Source organism: Carya illinoinensis, chromosome 11 (genome assembly GCF_018687715.1).
Source record: "Carya illinoinensis cultivar Pawnee chromosome 11, C.illinoinensisPawnee_v1, whole genome shotgun sequence".
Lineage (NCBI taxonomy): Eukaryota > Viridiplantae > Streptophyta > Magnoliopsida > Fagales > Juglandaceae > Carya > Carya illinoinensis.
The window spans coordinates 18,386,950-18,402,797 of NC_056762.1; the positions used below are offsets into that span (position 1 = coordinate 18,386,950).

A 15,848-nucleotide genomic window follows, 5' to 3' on the forward strand; every position below is an offset into this window, starting at 1 on the left:
AGGGTGCGGCTAGGTCGTAATAGGATTATATTAGTTTTTCGCTGGTAGCATGATGGGTGCGATCATACCAGCACTAATGCACCGGATCCCATCAGAACTCCGCAGTTAAGCGTGCTTGGGCGAGAGTAGTACTAGGATGGGTGACCTCCTGGGAAGTCCTCGTGTTGCACCCGCCCTTTTTATTTTTACCGCATCTCCGGTCGGATGGACCGGAACGACAACCGGGCAATGGATTCTTAGGAAAATCGCACCGACCCCATCGCGTAGCAATGGGTATCGATCAGATCGCCGGTTGGCATGGGATAGGCATGGTGCGGCTAGGTCGTAATAGGATTATATTAGTTTTTCGCTGGTAGCATGATGGGTGCGATCATACCAGCACTAATGCACCGGATCCCATCAGAACTCCGCAGTTAAGCGTGCTTGGGCGAGAGTAGTACTAGGATGGGTGACCTCCTGGGAAGTCCTCGTGTTGCACCCCCCCTTTTTATTTTTACCGCATCTCCGGTCGGATGGACCGGAACGACAACCGGGCAATGGATTCTTAGGAAAATCGCACCGACCCCATCGCTATCAATCAGATCGCCAGTTGGCATGGGATAGGCAGGGTGCGGCTAGGTCGTAATAGGATTATATTAGTTTTTCGCTGGTAGCATGATGGGTGCGATCATACCAGCACTAATGCACCGGATCCCATCAGAACTCCGCAGTTAAGCGTGCTTGGGCGAGAGTAGTACTAGGATGGGTGACCTCCTGGGAAGTCCTCGTGTTGCACCCCCCTTTTAGTTTTTACCGCATCTCTGGTCGGATCGACTGGAACGAGAACCAGGGAATGGATTTTTAGGAAAATCGCACCAACCCCATCGCGTAGCAATGGGTATCGGTCAGATCGCCGGTTGGCATGAGATAGGCAGGGTGCGGCTAGGTCATAATAGGATTATATTAGTTTTTCGCTGGTAGCATGATGGGTGCGATCATACCAGCACTAATGCACCGGATCCCATCATAACTCCGCAGTTAAGCGTGCTTGGGCGAGAGTAGTACTAGGATGGGTGACCTCCTGGGAAGTCCTCGTGTTGCACCCCCCCTTTTAATTTTTACCGCATCTCTGGTCGGATGGACCGGAACGAGAACCAGGGAATGGATTTTTGGGAAAATCGCACCGACCCCATCACGTAGCAATGGGTATCGGTCAGATCGCCGGTTGGCATGAGATAGGCAGGGTGCGGCTATGTCGTAATAGGATTATATGAGTTTTTCACTAGTAGCATGATGGGTGCGATCATACCAGCACTAATGCACCAGATCCCATCAGAACTCCGCAGTCAAGCGTGCTTGGGCGAGAGTAGTACTAGGATGGGTTACCTCCTGGGAAGTCCTCGTGTTGCACCCCCCCTTTTTATTTTTACCGCATCTCCGGTCGGATGGACCGGAACGAGAACCGGGCAATGGATTCTTAGGAAAATCACACCGACCCCATCGCTATCGATCAGATCGCCAGTTAGCATGGGATAGGCAGGGTGCGGCTAGGTCATAATAGGATTATATTAGTTTTTCGCTGGTAGCATGATGGGTGCGATCATACCAGCACTAATGCACCGGATCCCATCAGAACTCCGCAGTTAAGCGTGCTTGGGCGAGAGTAGTACTAGGATGGGTGACCTCCTGGGAAGTCCTCGTGTTGCACCCCCCCTTTTTATTTTTACCGCATCTCCGGTCGGATGGACCGGAACGAGAACCGGGCAATGGATTCTTAGGAAAATCGCACCGACCCCATCGCTATCGATCAGATCGCCGGTTAGCATGGGATAGGCAGGGTGCGGCTAGGTCATAATAGGATTATATTAGTTTTTCGCTGGTAGCATGATGGGTGCGATCATACCAGCACTAATGCACCGGATCCCATCAGAACTCCGCAGCTAAGCGTGCTTGGGTGAGAGTAGTACTAGGATGGGTGACCTCCTGGGAAGTCCTCGTGTTGCACCCCCCCTTTTAGTTTTTACCGCATCTCTGGTCGGATCGACTGGAACGAGAACCAGGGAATGGATTTTTAGGAAAATCGCACCAACCCCATCGCGTAGCAATGGGTATCGGTCAGATCGCCGGTTGGCATGAGATAGGCAGGGTGCGGCTAGGTCATAATAGGATTATATTAGTTTTTCGCTGGTAGCATGATGGGTGCGATCATACCAGCACTAATGCACCGGATCCCATCATAACTCCGCAGTTAAGCGTGCTTGGGCGAGAATAGTACTAGGATGGGTGACCTCCTGGGAAGTCCTCGTGTTGCCCCCCCCCTTTTAATTTTTACCGCATCTCTGGTCGGATGGACCGGAACGAGAACCAGGGAATGGATTTTTGGGAAAATCGCACCGACCCCATCACGTAGCAATGGGTATCGGTCAGATCGCCGGTTGGCATGAGATAGGCAGGGTGCGGCTATGTCGTAATAGGATTATATGAGTTTTTCACTAGTAGCATGATGGGTGCGATCATACCAGCACTAATGCACCAGATCCCATCAGAACTCCGCAGTCAAGCGTGCTTGGGCGAGAGTAGTACTAGGATGGGTGACCTCCTGGGAAGTCCTCGTGTTGCACCCCCCCTTTTTATTTTTACCGCATCTCCGGTCGGATGGACCGGAACGAGAACCGGGCAATGGATTCTTAGGAAAATCGCACCGACCCCATCGCTATCGATCAGATCGCCGGTTAGCATGGGATAGCCAGGGTGCGGCTAGGTCATAATAGGATTATATTAGTTTTTCGCTGGTAGCATGATGGGTGCGATCATACCAGCACTAATGCACCGGATCCCATCAGAACTCCGCAGTTAAGCGTGCTTGGGCGAGAGTAGTACTAGGATGGGTGACCTCCTGGGAAGTCCTCGTGTTGCACCCCCCTTTTTATTTTTACCGCATCTCTGGTCGGATGGACCGGAACGAGAACCAGGCAATGGATTTTTAGGAAAATCGCACCAACCCCATCGCGTAGCAATGGGTATCGGTCAGATCGCCGGTTGGCATGGGATAGGCAGGGTGCGACTAGGTCATAATAGGATTATATTAGTTTTTCGCTGGTAGCATGATGGGTGCGATCATACCAGCACTAATGCACCGGATCCCATCAGAACTCCGCAGCTAAGCGTGCTTGGGTGAGAGTAGTACTAGGATGGGTGACCTCCTGGGAAGTCCTCGTGTTGCACCCCCCCTTTTTATTTTTACCGCATTTCCGGTCGGATGGACCGGAACGAGAACGGGGCAATGGATTCTTAGGAAAATCGCACCGACCCCATCGCTATCGATCAGATCGCCGGTTAGCATGGGATAGGCAGGGTGCGGCTAGGTCATAATAGGATTATATTAGTTTTTCGCTGGTAGCATGATGGGTGCGATCATACCAGCACTAATGCACCGGATCCCATCAGAACTCCGCAGTTAAGCGTGCTTGGGCGAGAGTAGTACTAGGATGGGTGACCTCCTGGGAAGTCCTCGTGTTGCACCCCCCTTTTTATTTTTACCGCATCTCCGGTCGGATGGACCGGAACGACAACCGGGCAATGGATTCTTAAGAAAATCGCACCGACCCCATCGCGTAGCAATGGGTATCGATCAGATCGCCGGTTGGCATGGGATAGGCATGGTGCGGCTAGGTCGTAATAGGATTATATTAGTTTTTCGCTGGTAGCATGATGGGTGCGATCATACCAGCACTAATGCACCGGATCCCATCAGAACTCTGCAGTTAAGCGTGCTTGGGCGAGAGTAGTACTAGGATGGGTGACCTCCTGGGAAGTCCTCGTGTTGCACCCCCCCTTTTTATTTTTACCGCATCTCCGGTCGGATGGACCGGAACGACAACCGGGCAATGGATTCTTAGGAAAATCGCACCGACCCCATCGCTATCAATCAGATCGCCAGTTGGCATGGGATAGGCAGGGTGCGGCTAGGTCGTAATAGGATTATATTAGTTTTTCGCTGGTAGCATGATGGGTGCGATCATACCAGCACTAATGCACCGGATCCCATCAGAACTCCGCAGTTAAGCGTGCTTGGGCGAGAGTAGTACTAGGATGGGTGACCTCCTGGGAAGTCCTCGTGTTGCACCCCCCGTTTTTATTTTTACCGCATCTCCGGTCGGATGGACCGGAACGAGTACCGGGCAATGGATTCTTAGGAAAATCGCACCGACCCCATCGCGTAGCAATGGGTATCGATCAGATCGCCGGTTGGCATGGGATAGGCAGGGTGCGGCTAGGTCGTAATAGGATTATATTAGTTTTTCGCTGGTAGCATGATGGGTGCGATCATACCAGCACTAATGCACCGGATCCCATCAGAACTCCGCAGTTAAGCGTGCTTGGGCGAGAGTAGTACTAGGATGGGTGACCTCCTGGGAAGTCCTCGTGTTGCACCCCCCCTTTTTATTTTTACCGCATCTCCGGTCGGATGGACCGGAACGACAACCGGGCAATGGATTCTTAGGAAAATCGCACCGACCCCATCGCGTAGCAATGGGTATCGATCAGATCGCCGGTTGGCATGGGATAGGCATGGTGCGGCTAGGTCGTAATAGGATTATATTAGTTTTTCGCTGGTAGCGTGATGGGTGCGATCATACCAGCACTAATGCACCGGATCCCATCAGAACTCCGCAGTTAAGCGTGCTTGGGCGAGAGTAGTACTAGGATGGGTGACCTCCTGGGAAGTCCTCGTGTTGCACCCCCCCTTTTTATTTTTACCGCATCTCCGGTCGGATGGACCGGAACGACAACCGGGCAATGGATTCTTAGGAAAATCGCACCGACCCCATCGCTATCAATCAGATCGCCAGTTGGCATGGGATAGGCAGGGTGCGGCTAGGTCGTAATAGGATTATATTAGTTTTTCGCTGGTAGCATGATGGGTGCGATCATACCAGCACTAATGCACCGGATCCCATCAGAACTCCGCAGTTAAGCGTGCTTGGGCGAGAGTAGTACTAGGATGGGTGACCTCCTGGGAAGTCCTCGTGTTGCACCCCCCCTTTTTATTTTTACCGCATCTCCGGTCGGATGGACCGGAACGACAACCGGGCAATGGATTCTTAGGAAAATCGCACCGACCCCATCGCGTAGCAATGGGTATCGATCAGATCGCCGGTTGGCATGGGATAGGCATGGTGCGGCTAGGCCGTAATAGGATTATATTAGTTTTTCGCTGGTAGCATGATGGGTGCGATCATACCAGCACTAATGCACCGGATCCCATCAGAACTCCGCAGTTAAGCGTGCTTGGGCGAGAGTAGTACTAGGATGGGTGACCTCCTGGGATGTCCTCGTGTTGCACCCCCCCTTTTTATTTTTACCGCATCTCCGGTCGGATGGACCGGAACAACAACCGGGCAATGGATTCTTAGGAAAATCGCACCGACCCCATCGCGTAGCAATGGGTATCGATCAGATCGCCGGTTGGCATGGGATAGGCATGGTGCGGCTAGGTCGTAATAGGATTATATTAGTTTTTCGCTGGTAGCATGATGGGTGCGATCATACCAGCACTAATGCGCCGGATCCCATCAGAACTCCGCAGTTAAGCGTGCTTCGGCGAGAGTAGTACTAGGATGGGTGACCTCCTGGGAAGTCCTCGTGTTGCACCTCCCCTTTTTATTTTTACCGCATCTCCGGTCGGATGGACCGGAACGACAACCGGGCAATGGATTCTTAGGAAAATCGCACCGACCCCATCGCTATCAATCAGATCGCCAGTTGGCATGGGATAGGCAGGGTGCGGCTAGGTCGTAATAGGATTATATTAGTTTTTCGCTGGTAGCATGATGGGTGCGATCATACCAGCACTAATGCACCGGATCCCATCAGAACTCCGCAGTTAAGCGTGCTTGGGCGAGAGTAGTACTAGGATGGGTGACCTCCTGGGAAGTCCTCGTGTTGCACCCCCCCTTTTTATTTTTACCGCATCTCCGGTCGGATGGACCGGAACGACAACCGGGCAATGGATTCTTAGGAAAATCGCACCGACCCCATCGCGTAGCAATGGGTATCGATCAGATCGCCGGTTGGCATGGGATAGGCATGGTGCGGCTAGGTCGTAATAGGATTATATTAGTTTTTCGCTGGTAGCATGATGGGTGCGATCATACCAGCACTAATGCACCGGATCCCATCAGAACTCCGCAGTTAAGCGTGCTTGGGCGAGAGTAGTACTAGGATGGGTGACCTCCTGGGAAGTCCTCGTGTTGCACCCCCCCTTTTTATTTTTACCGCATCTCCGGTCGGATGGACCGGAACGACAACCGGGCAATGGATTCTTAGGAAAATCGCACCGACCCCATCGCTATCAATCAGATCGCCAGTTGGCATGGGATAGGCAGGGTGCGGCTAGGTCGTAATAGGATTATATTAGTTTTTCGCTGGTAGCATGATGGGTGCGATCATACCAGCACTAATGCACCGGATCCCATCAGAACTCCGCAGTTAAGCGTGCTTGGGCGAGAGTAGTACTAGGATGGGTGACCTCCTGGGAAGTCCTCGTGTTGCACCCCCCTTTTTTATTTTTACCGCATCTCCGGTCGGATGGACCGGAACCTGTACCGGGCAATGGATTCTTAGGAAAATCGCACCGACCCCATCGCGTAGCAATGGGTATCGATCAGATCGCCGGTTGGCATGGGATAGGCAGGGTGCGGCTAGGTCGTAATAGGATTATATTAGTTTTTCGCTGGTAGCATGATGGGTGCGATCATACCAGCACTAATGCACCGGATCCCATCAGAACTCCGCAGTTAAGCGTGCTTGGGCGAGAGTAGTACTAGGATGGGTGACCTCCTGGGAAGTCCTCGTGTTGCACCCCCCCTTTTTATTTTTACCGCATCTCCGGTCGGATGGACCGGAACGACAACCGGGCAATGGATTCTTAGGAAAATCGCACCGACCCCATCGCGTAGCAATGGGTATCGATCAGATCGCCGGTTGGCATGGGATAGGCATGGTGCGGCTAGGTCGTAATAGGATTATATTAGTTTTTCGCTGGTAGCATGATGGGTGCGATCATACCAGCACTAATGCACCGGATCCCATCAGAACTCCGCAGTTAAGCGTGCTTGGGCGAGAGTAGTACTAGGATGGGTGACCTCCTGGGAAGTCCTCGTGTTGCACCCCTCCTTTTTATTTTTACCGCATCTCTGGTCGGATGGACCGGAACGACAACCGGGCAATGGATTCTTAGGAAAATCGCACCGACCCCATCGCGTAGCAATGGGTATCGATCAGATCGCCGGTTGGCATGGGATAGGCATGGTGCGGCTAGGTCGTAATAGGATTATATTAGTTTTTCGCTGGTAGCATGATGGGTGCGATCATACCAGCACTAATGCACCGGATCCCATCAGAACTCCGCAGTTAAGCGTGCTTGGGCGAGAGTAGTACTAGGATGGGTGACCTCCTGGGAAGTCCTCGTGTTGCACCCCCCCTTTTTATTTTTACCGCATCTCCGGTCGGATGGACCGGAACGACAACCGGGCAATGGATTCTTAGGAAAATCGCACCGACCCCATCGCTATCAATCAGATCGCCAGTTGGCATGGGATAGGCAGGGTGCGGCTAGGTCGTAATAGGATTATATTAGTTTTTCGCTGGTAGCATGATGGGTGCGATCATACCAGCACTAATGCACCGGATCCCATCAGAACTCCGCAGTTAAGCGTGCTTGGGCGAGAGTAGTACTAGGATGGGTGACCTCCTGGGAAGTCCTCGTGTTGTACCCCCCGTTTTTATTTTTACCGCATCTCCGGTCGGATGGACCGGAACGAGTACCGGGCAATGGATTCTTAGGAAAATCGCACCGACCCCATCGCGTAGCAATGGGTATCGATCAGATCGCCGGTTGGCATGGGATAGGCAGGGTGCGGCTAGGTCGTAATAGGATTATATTAGTTTTTCGCTGGTAGCATGATGGGTGCGATCATACCAGCACTAATGCACCGGATCCCATCAGAACTCCGCAGTTAAGCGTGCTTGGGCGAGAGTAGTACTAGGATGGGTGACCTCCTGGGAAGTCCTCGTGTTGCACCCCCCCTTTTTATTTTTACCGCATCTCCGGTCGGATGGACCGGAACGACAACCGGGCAATGGATTCTTAGGAAAATCGCACCGACCCCATCGCGTAGCAATGGGTATCGATCAGATCGCCGGTTGGCATGGGATAGGCATGGTGCGGCTAGGTCGTAATAGGATTATATTAGTTTTTCGCTGGTAGCATGATGGGTGCGATCATACCAGCACTAATGCACCGGATCCCATCAGAACTCCGCAGTTAAGCGTGCTTGGGCGAGAGTAGTACTAGGATGGGTGACCTCCTGGGAAGTCCTCGTGTTGCACCCCCCCTTTTTATTTTTACCGCATCTCCGGTCGGATGGACCGGAACGACAACCGGGCAATGGATTCTTAGGAAAATCGCACCGACCCCATCGCTATCAATCAGATCGCCAGTTGGCATGGGATAGGCAGGGTGCGGCTAGGTCGTAATAGGATTATATTAGTTTTTCGCTGGTAGCATGATGGGTGCGATCATACCAGCACTAATGCACCGGATCCCATCAGAACTCCGCAGTTAAGCGTGCTTGGGCGAGAGTAGTACTAGGATGGGTGACCTCCTGGGAAGTCCTCGTGTTGCACCCCCCCTTTTAATTTTTACCGCATCTCTGGTCGGATGGACCGGAACGAGAACCAGGGAATGGATTTTTAGGAAAATCGCACCGACCCCATCGCGTAGCAATGGGTATCGGTCAGATCGCCGGTTGGCATGAGATAGGCAGGGTGCGGCTAGGTTGTAATAGGATTATATTAGTTTTTCGCTGGTAGCATGATGGGTGCGATCATACCAGCACTAATGCACCGGATCCCATCAGAACTCCGCAGTTAAGCGTGCTTGGGCGAGAGTAGTACTAGGATGGGTGACCTCCTGGGAAGTCCTCGTGTTGCACCCCCCCTTTTTATTTTTACCGCATCTCCGGTCGGATGGACCGGAACGACAACCGGGCAATGGATTCTTAGGAAAATCGCACCGACCCCATCGCGTAGCAATGGGTATCGATCAGATCGCCGGTTGGCATGGGATAGGCATGGTGCGGCTAGGCCGTAATAGTATTATATTAGTTTTTCGGTGGTAGCATGATGGGTGCGATCATACCAGCACTAATGCACCGGATCCCATCAGAACTCCGCAGTTAAGCGTGCTTGGGCGAGAGTAGTACTAGGATGGGTGACCTCCTGGGAAGTCCTCGTGTTGCACCCCCCCTTTTTATTTTTACCGCATCTCCGGTCGGATGGACCGGAACAACAACCGGGCAATGGATTCTTAGGAAAATCGCACCGACCCCATCGCGTAGCAATGGGTATCGATCAGATCGCCGGTTGGCATGGGATAGGCATGGTGCGGCTAGGTCGTAATAGGATTATATTAGTTTTTCGCTGGTAGCATGATGGGTGCGATCATACCAGCACTAATGCACCGGATCCCATCAGAACTCCGCAGTTAAGCGTGCTTCGGCGAGAGTAGTACTAGGATGGGTGACCTCCTGGGAAGTCCTCGTGTTGCACCCCCCCTTTTTATTTTTACCGCATCTCCGGTCGGATGGACCGGAACGACAACCGGGCAATGGATTCTTAGGAAAATCGCACCGACCCCATCGCTATCAATCAGATCGCCAGTTGGCATGGGATAGGCAGGGTGCGGCTAGGTCGTAATAGGATTATATTAGTTTTTCGCTGGTAGCATGATGGGTGCGATCATACCAGCACTAATGCACCGGATCCCATCAGAACTCCGCAGTTAAGCGTGCTTGGGCGAGAGTAGTACTAGGATGGGTGACCTCCTGGGAAGTCCTCGTGTTGCACCCCCCCTTTTAATTTTTACCGCATCTCTGGTCGGATGGACCGGAACGAGAACCAGGGAATGGATTTTTAGGAAAATCGCACCGACCCCATCGCGTAGCAATGGGTATCGGTCAGATCGCCGGTTGGCATGAGATAGGCAGGGTGCGGCTAGGTCGTAATAGGATTATATTAGTTTTTCGCTGGTAGCATGATGGGTGCGATCATACCAGCACTAATGCACCGGATCCCATCAGAACTCCGCAGTTAAGCGTGCTTGGGCGAGAGTAGTACTAGGATGGGTGACCTCCTGGGAAGTCCTCGTGTTGCACCCCCCCTTTTTATTTTTACCGCATCTCCGGTCGGATGGACCGGAACGACAACCGGGCAATGGATTCTAAGGAAAATCGCACCGACCCCATCGCGTAGCAATGGGTATCGATCAGATCGCCGGTTGGCATGGGATAGGCAGGGTGCGGCTAGGTCGTAATAGGATTATATTAGTTTTTCGCTGGTAGCATGATGGGTGCGATCATACCAGCACTAATGCACCGGATCCCATCAGAACTCCGCAGTTAAGCGTGCTTGGGCGAGAGTAGTACTAGGATGGGTGACCTCCTGGGAAGTCCTCGTGTTGCACCCCTCCTTTTTATTTTTACCGCATCTCCGGTCGGATGGACCGGAACGACAACCGGGCAATGGATTCTTAGGAAAATCGCACCGACCCCATCGCGTAGCAATGGGTATCGATCAGATCGCCGGTTGGCATGGGATAGGCATGGTGCGGCTAGGTCGTAATAGGATTATATTAGTTTTTCGCTGGTAGCATGATGGGTGCGATCCTACCAGCACTAATGCACCGGATCCCATCAGAACTCCGCAGTTAAGCGTGCTTGGGCGAGAGTAGTACTAGGATGGGTGACCTCCTGGGAAGTCCTCGTGTTGCACCCCCCCTTTTTATTTTTACCGCATCTCCGGTCGGATGGACCGGAACGACAACCGGGCAATGGATTCTTAGGAAAATCGCACCGACCCCATCGCTATCAATCAGATCGCCAGTTGGCATGGGATAGGCAGGGTGCGGCTAGGTCGTAATAGGATTATATTAGTTTTTCGCTGGTAGCATGATGGGTGCGATCATACCAGCACTAATGCACCGGATCCCATCAGAACTCCGCAGTTAAGCGTGCTTGGGCGAGAGTAGTACTAGGATGGGTGACCTCCTGGGAAGTCCTCGTGTTGCACCCCCCGTTTTTATTTTTACCGCATCTCCGGTCGGATGGACCGGAACGAGTACCGGGTAATGGATTCTTAGGAAAATCGCACCGACCCCATCGCGTAGCAATGGGTATCGATCAGATCGCCGGTTGGCATGGGATAGGCAGGGTGCGGCTAGGTCGTAATAGGATTATATTAGTTTTTCGCTGGTAGCATGATGGGTGCGATCATACCAGCACTAATGCACCGGATCCCATCAGAACTCCGCAGTTAAGCGTGCTTGGGCGAGAGTAGTACTAGGATGGGTGACCTCCTGGGAAGTCCTCGTGTTGCACCCCCCGTTTTTATTTTTACCGCATCTCCGGTCGGATGGACCGGAACGAGTACCGGGTAATGGATTCTTAGGAAAATCGCACCGACCCCATCGCGTAGCAATGGGTATCGATCAGATCGCCGGTTGGCATGGGATAGGCAGGGTGCGGCTAGGTCGTAATAGGATTATATTAGTTTTTCGCTGGTAGCATGATGGGTGCGATCATACCAGCACTAATGCACCGGATCCCATCAGAACTCCGCAGTTAAGCGTGCTTGGGCGAGAGTAGTACTAGGATGGGTGACCTCCTGGGAAGTCCTCGTGTTGCACCCCCCCTTTTAATTTTTACCGCATCTCTGGTCGGATGGACCGGAACGAGAACCAGGGAATGGATTTTTAGGAAAATCGCACCGACCCCATCGCGTAGCAATGGGTATCGGTCAGATCGCCGGTTGGCATGAGATAGGCAGGGTGCGGCTAGGTCGTAATAGGATTATATTAGTTTTTCGCTGGTAGCATGATGGGTGCGATCATACCAGCACTAATGCACCGGATCCCATCAGAACTCCGCAGTTAAGCGTGCTTGGGCGAGAGTAGTACTAGGATGGGTGACCTCCTGGGAAGTCCTCGTGTTGCACCCCCCCTTTTTATTTTTACCGCATCTCCGGTCAGATGGACCGGAACGACAACCGGGCAATGGATTCTTAGGAAAATCGCACCGACCCCATCGCGTAGCAATGGGTATCGATCAGATCGCCGGTTGGCATGGGATAGGCATGGTGCGGCTAGGCCGTAATAGGATTATATTAGTTTTTCGGTGGTAGCATGATGGGTGCGATCATACCAGCACTAATGCACCGGATCCCATCAGAACTCCGCAGTTAAGCGTGCTTGGGCGAGAGTAGTACTAGGATGGGTGACCTCCTGGGAAGTCCTCGTGTTGCACCCCCCCTTTTTATTTTTACCGCATCTCCGGTCGGATGGACCGGAACAACAACCGGGCAATGGATTCTTAGGAAAATCGCACCGACCCCATCGCGTAGCAATGGGTATCGATCAGATCGCCGGTTGGCATGGGATAGGCATGGTGCGGCTAGGTCGTAATAGGATTATATTAGTTTTTCGCTGGTAGCATGATGGGTGCGATCATACCAGCACTAATGCACCGGATCCCATCAGAACTCCGCAGTTAAGCGTGCTTCGGCGAGAGTAGTACTAGGATGGGTGACCTCCTGGGAAGTCCTCGTGTTGCACCCCCCCTTTTTATTTTTACCGCATCTCCGGTCGGATGGACCGGAACGACAACCGGGCAATGGATTCTTAGGAAAATCGCACCGACCCCATCGCGTAGCAATGGGTATCGATCAGATCGCCGGTTGGCATGGGATAGGCATGGTGCGGCTAGGTCGTAATAGGATTATATTAGTTTTTCGCTGGTAGCGTGATGGGTGCGATCATACCAGCACTAATGCACCGGATCCCATCAGAACTCCGCAGTTAAGCGTGCTTGGGCGAGAGTAGTACTAGGATGGGTGACCTCCTGGGAAGTCCTCGTGTTGCACCCCCCCTTTTTATTTTTACCGCATCTCCGGTCGGATGGACCGGAACGACAACCGGGCAATGGATTCTTAGGAAAATCGCACCGACCCCATCGCTATCAATCAGATCGCCAGTTGGCATGGGATAGGCAGGGTGCGGCTAGGTCGTAATAGGATTATATTAGTTTTTCGCTGGTAGCATGATGGGTGCGATCATACCAGCACTAATGCACCGGATCCCATCAGAACTCCGCAGTTAAGCGTGCTTGGGCGAGAGTAGTACTAGGATGGGTGACCTCCTGGGAAGTCCTCGTGTTGCACCCCCCCTTTTTATTTTTACCGCATCTCCGGTCGGATGGACCGGAACGACAACCGGGCAATGGATTCTTAGGAAAATCGCACCGACCCCATCGCGTAGCAATGGGTATCGATCAGATCGCCGGTTGGCATGGGATAGGCATGGTGCGGCTAGGCCGTAATAGGATTATATTAGTTTTTCGCTGGTAGCATGATGGGTGCGATCATACCAGCACTAATGCACCGGATCCCATCAGAACTCCGCAGTTAAGCGTGCTTGGGCGAGAGTAGTACTAGGATGGGTGACCTCCTGGGATGTCCTCGTGTTGCACCCCCCCTTTTTATTTTTACCGCATCTCCGGTCGGATGGACCGGAACAACAACCGGGCAATGGATTCTTAGGAAAATCGCACCGACCCCATCGCGTAGCAATGGGTATCGATCAGATCGCCGGTTGGCATGGGATAGGCATGGTGCGGCTAGGTCGTAATAGGATTATATTAGTTTTTCGCTGGTAGCATGATGGGTGCGATCATACCAGCACTAATGCGCCGGATCCCATCAGAACTCCGCAGTTAAGCGTGCTTCGGCGAGAGTAGTACTAGGATGGGTGACCTCCTGGGAAGTCCTCGTGTTGCACCTCCCCTTTTTATTTTTACCGCATCTCCGGTCGGATGGACCGGAACGACAACCGGGCAATGGATTCTTAGGAAAATCGCACCGACCCCATCGCTATCAATCAGATCGCCAGTTGGCATGGGATAGGCAGGGTGCGGCTAGGTCGTAATAGGATTATATTAGTTTTTCGCTGGTAGCATGATGGGTGCGATCATACCAGCACTAATGCACCGGATCCCATCAGAACTCCGCAGTTAAGCGTGCTTGGGCGAGAGTAGTACTAGGATGGGTGACCTCCTGGGAAGTCCTCGTGTTGCACCCCCCCTTTTTATTTTTACCGCATCTCCGGTCGGATGGACCGGAACGACAACCGGGCAATGGATTCTTAGGAAAATCGCACCGACCCCATCGCGTAGCAATGGGTATCGATCAGATCGCCGGTTGGCATGGGATAGGCATGGTGCGGCTAGGTCGTAATAGGATTATATTAGTTTTTCGCTGGTAGCATGATGGGTGCGATCATACCAGCACTAATGCACCGGATCCCATCAGAACTCCGCAGTTAAGCGTGCTTGGGCGAGAGTAGTACTAGGATGGGTGACCTCCTGGGAAGTCCTCGTGTTGCACCCCCCCTTTTTATTTTTACCGCATCTCCGGTCGGATGGACCGGAACGACAACCGGGCAATGGATTCTTAGGAAAATCGCACCGACCCCATCGCTATCAATCAGATCGCCAGTTGGCATGGGATAGGCAGGGTGCGGCTAGGTCGTAATAGGATTATATTAGTTTTTCGCTGGTAGCATGATGGGTGCGATCATACCAGCACTAATGCACCGGATCCCATCAGAACTCCGCAGTTAAGCGTGCTTGGGCGAGAGTAGTACTAGGATGGGTGACCTCCTGGGAAGTCCTCGTGTTGCACCCCCCTTTTTTATTTTTACCGCATCTCCGGTCGGATGGACCGGAACCTGTACCGGGCAATGGATTCTTAGGAAAATCGCACCGACCCCATCGCGTAGCAATGGGTATCGATCAGATCGCCGGTTGGCATGGGATAGGCAGGGTGCGGCTAGGTCGTAATAGGATTATATTAGTTTTTCGCTGGTAGCATGATGGGTGCGATCATACCAGCACTAATGCACCGGATCCCATCAGAACTCCGCAGTTAAGCGTGCTTGGGCGAGAGTAGTACTAGGATGGGTGACCTCCTGGGAAGTCCTCGTGTTGCACCCCCCCTTTTTATTTTTACCGCATCTCCGGTCGGATGGACCGGAACGACAACCGGGCAATGGATTCTTAGGAAAATCGCACCGACCCCATCGCGTAGCAATGGGTATCGATCAGATCGCCGGTTGGCATGGGATAGGCATGGTGCGGCTAGGTCGTAATAGGATTATATTAGTTTTTCGCTGGTAGCATGATGGGTGCGATCATACCAGCACTAATGCACCGGATCCCATCAGAACTCCGCAGTTAAGCGTGCTTGGGCGAGAGTAGTACTAGGATGGGTGACCTCCTGGGAAGTCCTCGTGTTGCACCCCTCCTTTTTATTTTTACCGCATCTCTGGTCGGATGGACCGGAACGACAACCGGGCAATGGATTCTTAGGAAAATCGCACCGACCCCATCGCGTAGCAATGGGTATCGATCAGATCGCCGGTTGGCATGGGATAGGCATGGTGCGGCTAGGTCGTAATAGGATTATATTAGTTTTTCGCTGGTAGCATGATGGGTGCGATCATACCAGCACTAATGCACCGGATCCCATCAGAACTCCGCAGTTAAGCGTGCTTGGGCGAGAGTAGTACTAGGATGGGTGACCTCCTGGGAAGTCCTCGTGTTGCACCCCCCCTTTTTATTTTTACCGCATCTCCGGTCGGATGGACCGGAACGACAACCGGGCAATGGATTCTTAGGAAAATCGCACCGACCCCATCGCTATCAATCAGATCGCCAGTTGGCATGGGATAGGCAGGGTGCGGCTAGGTCGTAATA

At 52.6% G+C, this 15,848-nt stretch overlaps 52 non-coding genes across 52 annotated transcripts; all 52 read left to right on the plus strand.

The window, feature by feature from the left end:
- The first annotated feature begins 54 nt into the window (after positions 1-54).
- LOC122287327 lies at positions 55-173 on the plus strand. Its single transcript, XR_006234625.1, has one exon. It is a non-coding gene; the product is annotated as a 5S ribosomal RNA (ribosomal RNA).
- Positions 174-362: 189 nt separating this feature from the next.
- On the plus strand, positions 363-481 carry LOC122285469. The gene has a single exon (XR_006232804.1). It is a non-coding gene; the product is annotated as a 5S ribosomal RNA (ribosomal RNA).
- A 178-nt stretch (positions 482-659) lies between these two features.
- Positions 660-778, plus strand: LOC122285481. The gene has a single exon (XR_006232816.1). It is a non-coding gene; the product is annotated as a 5S ribosomal RNA (ribosomal RNA).
- Positions 779-966: 188 nt separating this feature from the next.
- On the plus strand, positions 967-1,085 carry LOC122288772. Its single transcript, XR_006236024.1, has one exon. It is a non-coding gene; the product is annotated as a 5S ribosomal RNA (ribosomal RNA).
- Positions 1,086-1,274: 189 nt separating this feature from the next.
- On the plus strand, positions 1,275-1,393 carry LOC122283060. The gene has a single exon (XR_006230545.1). It is a non-coding gene; the product is annotated as a 5S ribosomal RNA (ribosomal RNA).
- Positions 1,394-1,571: 178 nt separating this feature from the next.
- Positions 1,572-1,690, plus strand: LOC122285493. Its single transcript, XR_006232827.1, has one exon. It is a non-coding gene; the product is annotated as a 5S ribosomal RNA (ribosomal RNA).
- A 178-nt stretch (positions 1,691-1,868) lies between these two features.
- On the plus strand, positions 1,869-1,987 carry LOC122288125. Its single transcript, XR_006235398.1, has one exon. It is a non-coding gene; the product is annotated as a 5S ribosomal RNA (ribosomal RNA).
- Positions 1,988-2,176: 189 nt separating this feature from the next.
- On the plus strand, positions 2,177-2,295 carry LOC122283227. Its single transcript, XR_006230703.1, has one exon. It is a non-coding gene; the product is annotated as a 5S ribosomal RNA (ribosomal RNA).
- A 189-nt stretch (positions 2,296-2,484) lies between these two features.
- Positions 2,485-2,603, plus strand: LOC122288489. Its single transcript, XR_006235749.1, has one exon. It is a non-coding gene; the product is annotated as a 5S ribosomal RNA (ribosomal RNA).
- Positions 2,604-2,781: 178 nt separating this feature from the next.
- LOC122285504 lies at positions 2,782-2,900 on the plus strand. Its single transcript, XR_006232838.1, has one exon. It is a non-coding gene; the product is annotated as a 5S ribosomal RNA (ribosomal RNA).
- Positions 2,901-3,088: 188 nt separating this feature from the next.
- LOC122288126 lies at positions 3,089-3,207 on the plus strand. Its single transcript, XR_006235399.1, has one exon. It is a non-coding gene; the product is annotated as a 5S ribosomal RNA (ribosomal RNA).
- Positions 3,208-3,385: 178 nt separating this feature from the next.
- Positions 3,386-3,504, plus strand: LOC122285516. Its single transcript, XR_006232849.1, has one exon. It is a non-coding gene; the product is annotated as a 5S ribosomal RNA (ribosomal RNA).
- Positions 3,505-3,692: 188 nt separating this feature from the next.
- Positions 3,693-3,811, plus strand: LOC122287521. Its single transcript, XR_006234812.1, has one exon. It is a non-coding gene; the product is annotated as a 5S ribosomal RNA (ribosomal RNA).
- Positions 3,812-3,989: 178 nt separating this feature from the next.
- LOC122285528 lies at positions 3,990-4,108 on the plus strand. The gene has a single exon (XR_006232860.1). It is a non-coding gene; the product is annotated as a 5S ribosomal RNA (ribosomal RNA).
- A 189-nt stretch (positions 4,109-4,297) lies between these two features.
- On the plus strand, positions 4,298-4,416 carry LOC122285539. Its single transcript, XR_006232871.1, has one exon. It is a non-coding gene; the product is annotated as a 5S ribosomal RNA (ribosomal RNA).
- Positions 4,417-4,605: 189 nt separating this feature from the next.
- Positions 4,606-4,724, plus strand: LOC122285551. Its single transcript, XR_006232884.1, has one exon. It is a non-coding gene; the product is annotated as a 5S ribosomal RNA (ribosomal RNA).
- Positions 4,725-4,902: 178 nt separating this feature from the next.
- Positions 4,903-5,021, plus strand: LOC122285562. Its single transcript, XR_006232897.1, has one exon. It is a non-coding gene; the product is annotated as a 5S ribosomal RNA (ribosomal RNA).
- A 189-nt stretch (positions 5,022-5,210) lies between these two features.
- On the plus strand, positions 5,211-5,329 carry LOC122288494. The gene has a single exon (XR_006235754.1). It is a non-coding gene; the product is annotated as a 5S ribosomal RNA (ribosomal RNA).
- A 189-nt stretch (positions 5,330-5,518) lies between these two features.
- On the plus strand, positions 5,519-5,637 carry LOC122283183. Its single transcript, XR_006230662.1, has one exon. It is a non-coding gene; the product is annotated as a 5S ribosomal RNA (ribosomal RNA).
- Positions 5,638-5,815: 178 nt separating this feature from the next.
- On the plus strand, positions 5,816-5,934 carry LOC122285573. Its single transcript, XR_006232910.1, has one exon. It is a non-coding gene; the product is annotated as a 5S ribosomal RNA (ribosomal RNA).
- A 189-nt stretch (positions 5,935-6,123) lies between these two features.
- Positions 6,124-6,242, plus strand: LOC122285584. Its single transcript, XR_006232923.1, has one exon. It is a non-coding gene; the product is annotated as a 5S ribosomal RNA (ribosomal RNA).
- A 178-nt stretch (positions 6,243-6,420) lies between these two features.
- On the plus strand, positions 6,421-6,539 carry LOC122285596. Its single transcript, XR_006232938.1, has one exon. It is a non-coding gene; the product is annotated as a 5S ribosomal RNA (ribosomal RNA).
- Positions 6,540-6,728: 189 nt separating this feature from the next.
- On the plus strand, positions 6,729-6,847 carry LOC122285607. Its single transcript, XR_006232951.1, has one exon. It is a non-coding gene; the product is annotated as a 5S ribosomal RNA (ribosomal RNA).
- Positions 6,848-7,036: 189 nt separating this feature from the next.
- Positions 7,037-7,155, plus strand: LOC122285618. The gene has a single exon (XR_006232964.1). It is a non-coding gene; the product is annotated as a 5S ribosomal RNA (ribosomal RNA).
- Positions 7,156-7,344: 189 nt separating this feature from the next.
- Positions 7,345-7,463, plus strand: LOC122285629. The gene has a single exon (XR_006232977.1). It is a non-coding gene; the product is annotated as a 5S ribosomal RNA (ribosomal RNA).
- Positions 7,464-7,641: 178 nt separating this feature from the next.
- On the plus strand, positions 7,642-7,760 carry LOC122287728. The gene has a single exon (XR_006235016.1). It is a non-coding gene; the product is annotated as a 5S ribosomal RNA (ribosomal RNA).
- Positions 7,761-7,949: 189 nt separating this feature from the next.
- Positions 7,950-8,068, plus strand: LOC122285640. Its single transcript, XR_006232990.1, has one exon. It is a non-coding gene; the product is annotated as a 5S ribosomal RNA (ribosomal RNA).
- Positions 8,069-8,257: 189 nt separating this feature from the next.
- Positions 8,258-8,376, plus strand: LOC122285651. The gene has a single exon (XR_006233004.1). It is a non-coding gene; the product is annotated as a 5S ribosomal RNA (ribosomal RNA).
- A 178-nt stretch (positions 8,377-8,554) lies between these two features.
- On the plus strand, positions 8,555-8,673 carry LOC122285662. Its single transcript, XR_006233017.1, has one exon. It is a non-coding gene; the product is annotated as a 5S ribosomal RNA (ribosomal RNA).
- A 189-nt stretch (positions 8,674-8,862) lies between these two features.
- LOC122285673 lies at positions 8,863-8,981 on the plus strand. Its single transcript, XR_006233029.1, has one exon. It is a non-coding gene; the product is annotated as a 5S ribosomal RNA (ribosomal RNA).
- A 189-nt stretch (positions 8,982-9,170) lies between these two features.
- On the plus strand, positions 9,171-9,289 carry LOC122285685. The gene has a single exon (XR_006233040.1). It is a non-coding gene; the product is annotated as a 5S ribosomal RNA (ribosomal RNA).
- A 189-nt stretch (positions 9,290-9,478) lies between these two features.
- On the plus strand, positions 9,479-9,597 carry LOC122288675. Its single transcript, XR_006235928.1, has one exon. It is a non-coding gene; the product is annotated as a 5S ribosomal RNA (ribosomal RNA).
- Positions 9,598-9,775: 178 nt separating this feature from the next.
- Positions 9,776-9,894, plus strand: LOC122285696. The gene has a single exon (XR_006233051.1). It is a non-coding gene; the product is annotated as a 5S ribosomal RNA (ribosomal RNA).
- A 189-nt stretch (positions 9,895-10,083) lies between these two features.
- LOC122285709 lies at positions 10,084-10,202 on the plus strand. Its single transcript, XR_006233063.1, has one exon. It is a non-coding gene; the product is annotated as a 5S ribosomal RNA (ribosomal RNA).
- Positions 10,203-10,391: 189 nt separating this feature from the next.
- Positions 10,392-10,510, plus strand: LOC122285720. The gene has a single exon (XR_006233074.1). It is a non-coding gene; the product is annotated as a 5S ribosomal RNA (ribosomal RNA).
- Positions 10,511-10,699: 189 nt separating this feature from the next.
- On the plus strand, positions 10,700-10,818 carry LOC122287806. Its single transcript, XR_006235091.1, has one exon. It is a non-coding gene; the product is annotated as a 5S ribosomal RNA (ribosomal RNA).
- A 178-nt stretch (positions 10,819-10,996) lies between these two features.
- Positions 10,997-11,115, plus strand: LOC122285732. Its single transcript, XR_006233085.1, has one exon. It is a non-coding gene; the product is annotated as a 5S ribosomal RNA (ribosomal RNA).
- A 189-nt stretch (positions 11,116-11,304) lies between these two features.
- Positions 11,305-11,423, plus strand: LOC122285743. Its single transcript, XR_006233096.1, has one exon. It is a non-coding gene; the product is annotated as a 5S ribosomal RNA (ribosomal RNA).
- A 189-nt stretch (positions 11,424-11,612) lies between these two features.
- On the plus strand, positions 11,613-11,731 carry LOC122285755. Its single transcript, XR_006233107.1, has one exon. It is a non-coding gene; the product is annotated as a 5S ribosomal RNA (ribosomal RNA).
- Positions 11,732-11,920: 189 nt separating this feature from the next.
- On the plus strand, positions 11,921-12,039 carry LOC122285767. Its single transcript, XR_006233118.1, has one exon. It is a non-coding gene; the product is annotated as a 5S ribosomal RNA (ribosomal RNA).
- Positions 12,040-12,228: 189 nt separating this feature from the next.
- On the plus strand, positions 12,229-12,347 carry LOC122285778. Its single transcript, XR_006233129.1, has one exon. It is a non-coding gene; the product is annotated as a 5S ribosomal RNA (ribosomal RNA).
- Positions 12,348-12,536: 189 nt separating this feature from the next.
- On the plus strand, positions 12,537-12,655 carry LOC122288676. Its single transcript, XR_006235929.1, has one exon. It is a non-coding gene; the product is annotated as a 5S ribosomal RNA (ribosomal RNA).
- Positions 12,656-12,844: 189 nt separating this feature from the next.
- Positions 12,845-12,963, plus strand: LOC122285790. The gene has a single exon (XR_006233140.1). It is a non-coding gene; the product is annotated as a 5S ribosomal RNA (ribosomal RNA).
- Positions 12,964-13,141: 178 nt separating this feature from the next.
- LOC122285801 lies at positions 13,142-13,260 on the plus strand. Its single transcript, XR_006233151.1, has one exon. It is a non-coding gene; the product is annotated as a 5S ribosomal RNA (ribosomal RNA).
- A 189-nt stretch (positions 13,261-13,449) lies between these two features.
- On the plus strand, positions 13,450-13,568 carry LOC122288495. The gene has a single exon (XR_006235755.1). It is a non-coding gene; the product is annotated as a 5S ribosomal RNA (ribosomal RNA).
- Positions 13,569-13,757: 189 nt separating this feature from the next.
- LOC122283184 lies at positions 13,758-13,876 on the plus strand. The gene has a single exon (XR_006230663.1). It is a non-coding gene; the product is annotated as a 5S ribosomal RNA (ribosomal RNA).
- Positions 13,877-14,054: 178 nt separating this feature from the next.
- Positions 14,055-14,173, plus strand: LOC122285812. Its single transcript, XR_006233162.1, has one exon. It is a non-coding gene; the product is annotated as a 5S ribosomal RNA (ribosomal RNA).
- A 189-nt stretch (positions 14,174-14,362) lies between these two features.
- LOC122285824 lies at positions 14,363-14,481 on the plus strand. Its single transcript, XR_006233174.1, has one exon. It is a non-coding gene; the product is annotated as a 5S ribosomal RNA (ribosomal RNA).
- Positions 14,482-14,659: 178 nt separating this feature from the next.
- Positions 14,660-14,778, plus strand: LOC122285836. The gene has a single exon (XR_006233186.1). It is a non-coding gene; the product is annotated as a 5S ribosomal RNA (ribosomal RNA).
- Positions 14,779-14,967: 189 nt separating this feature from the next.
- On the plus strand, positions 14,968-15,086 carry LOC122285847. The gene has a single exon (XR_006233197.1). It is a non-coding gene; the product is annotated as a 5S ribosomal RNA (ribosomal RNA).
- A 189-nt stretch (positions 15,087-15,275) lies between these two features.
- LOC122285859 lies at positions 15,276-15,394 on the plus strand. The gene has a single exon (XR_006233208.1). It is a non-coding gene; the product is annotated as a 5S ribosomal RNA (ribosomal RNA).
- Positions 15,395-15,583: 189 nt separating this feature from the next.
- LOC122285870 lies at positions 15,584-15,702 on the plus strand. The gene has a single exon (XR_006233219.1). It is a non-coding gene; the product is annotated as a 5S ribosomal RNA (ribosomal RNA).
- The last annotated feature ends 146 nt before the right edge of the window (positions 15,703-15,848 follow it).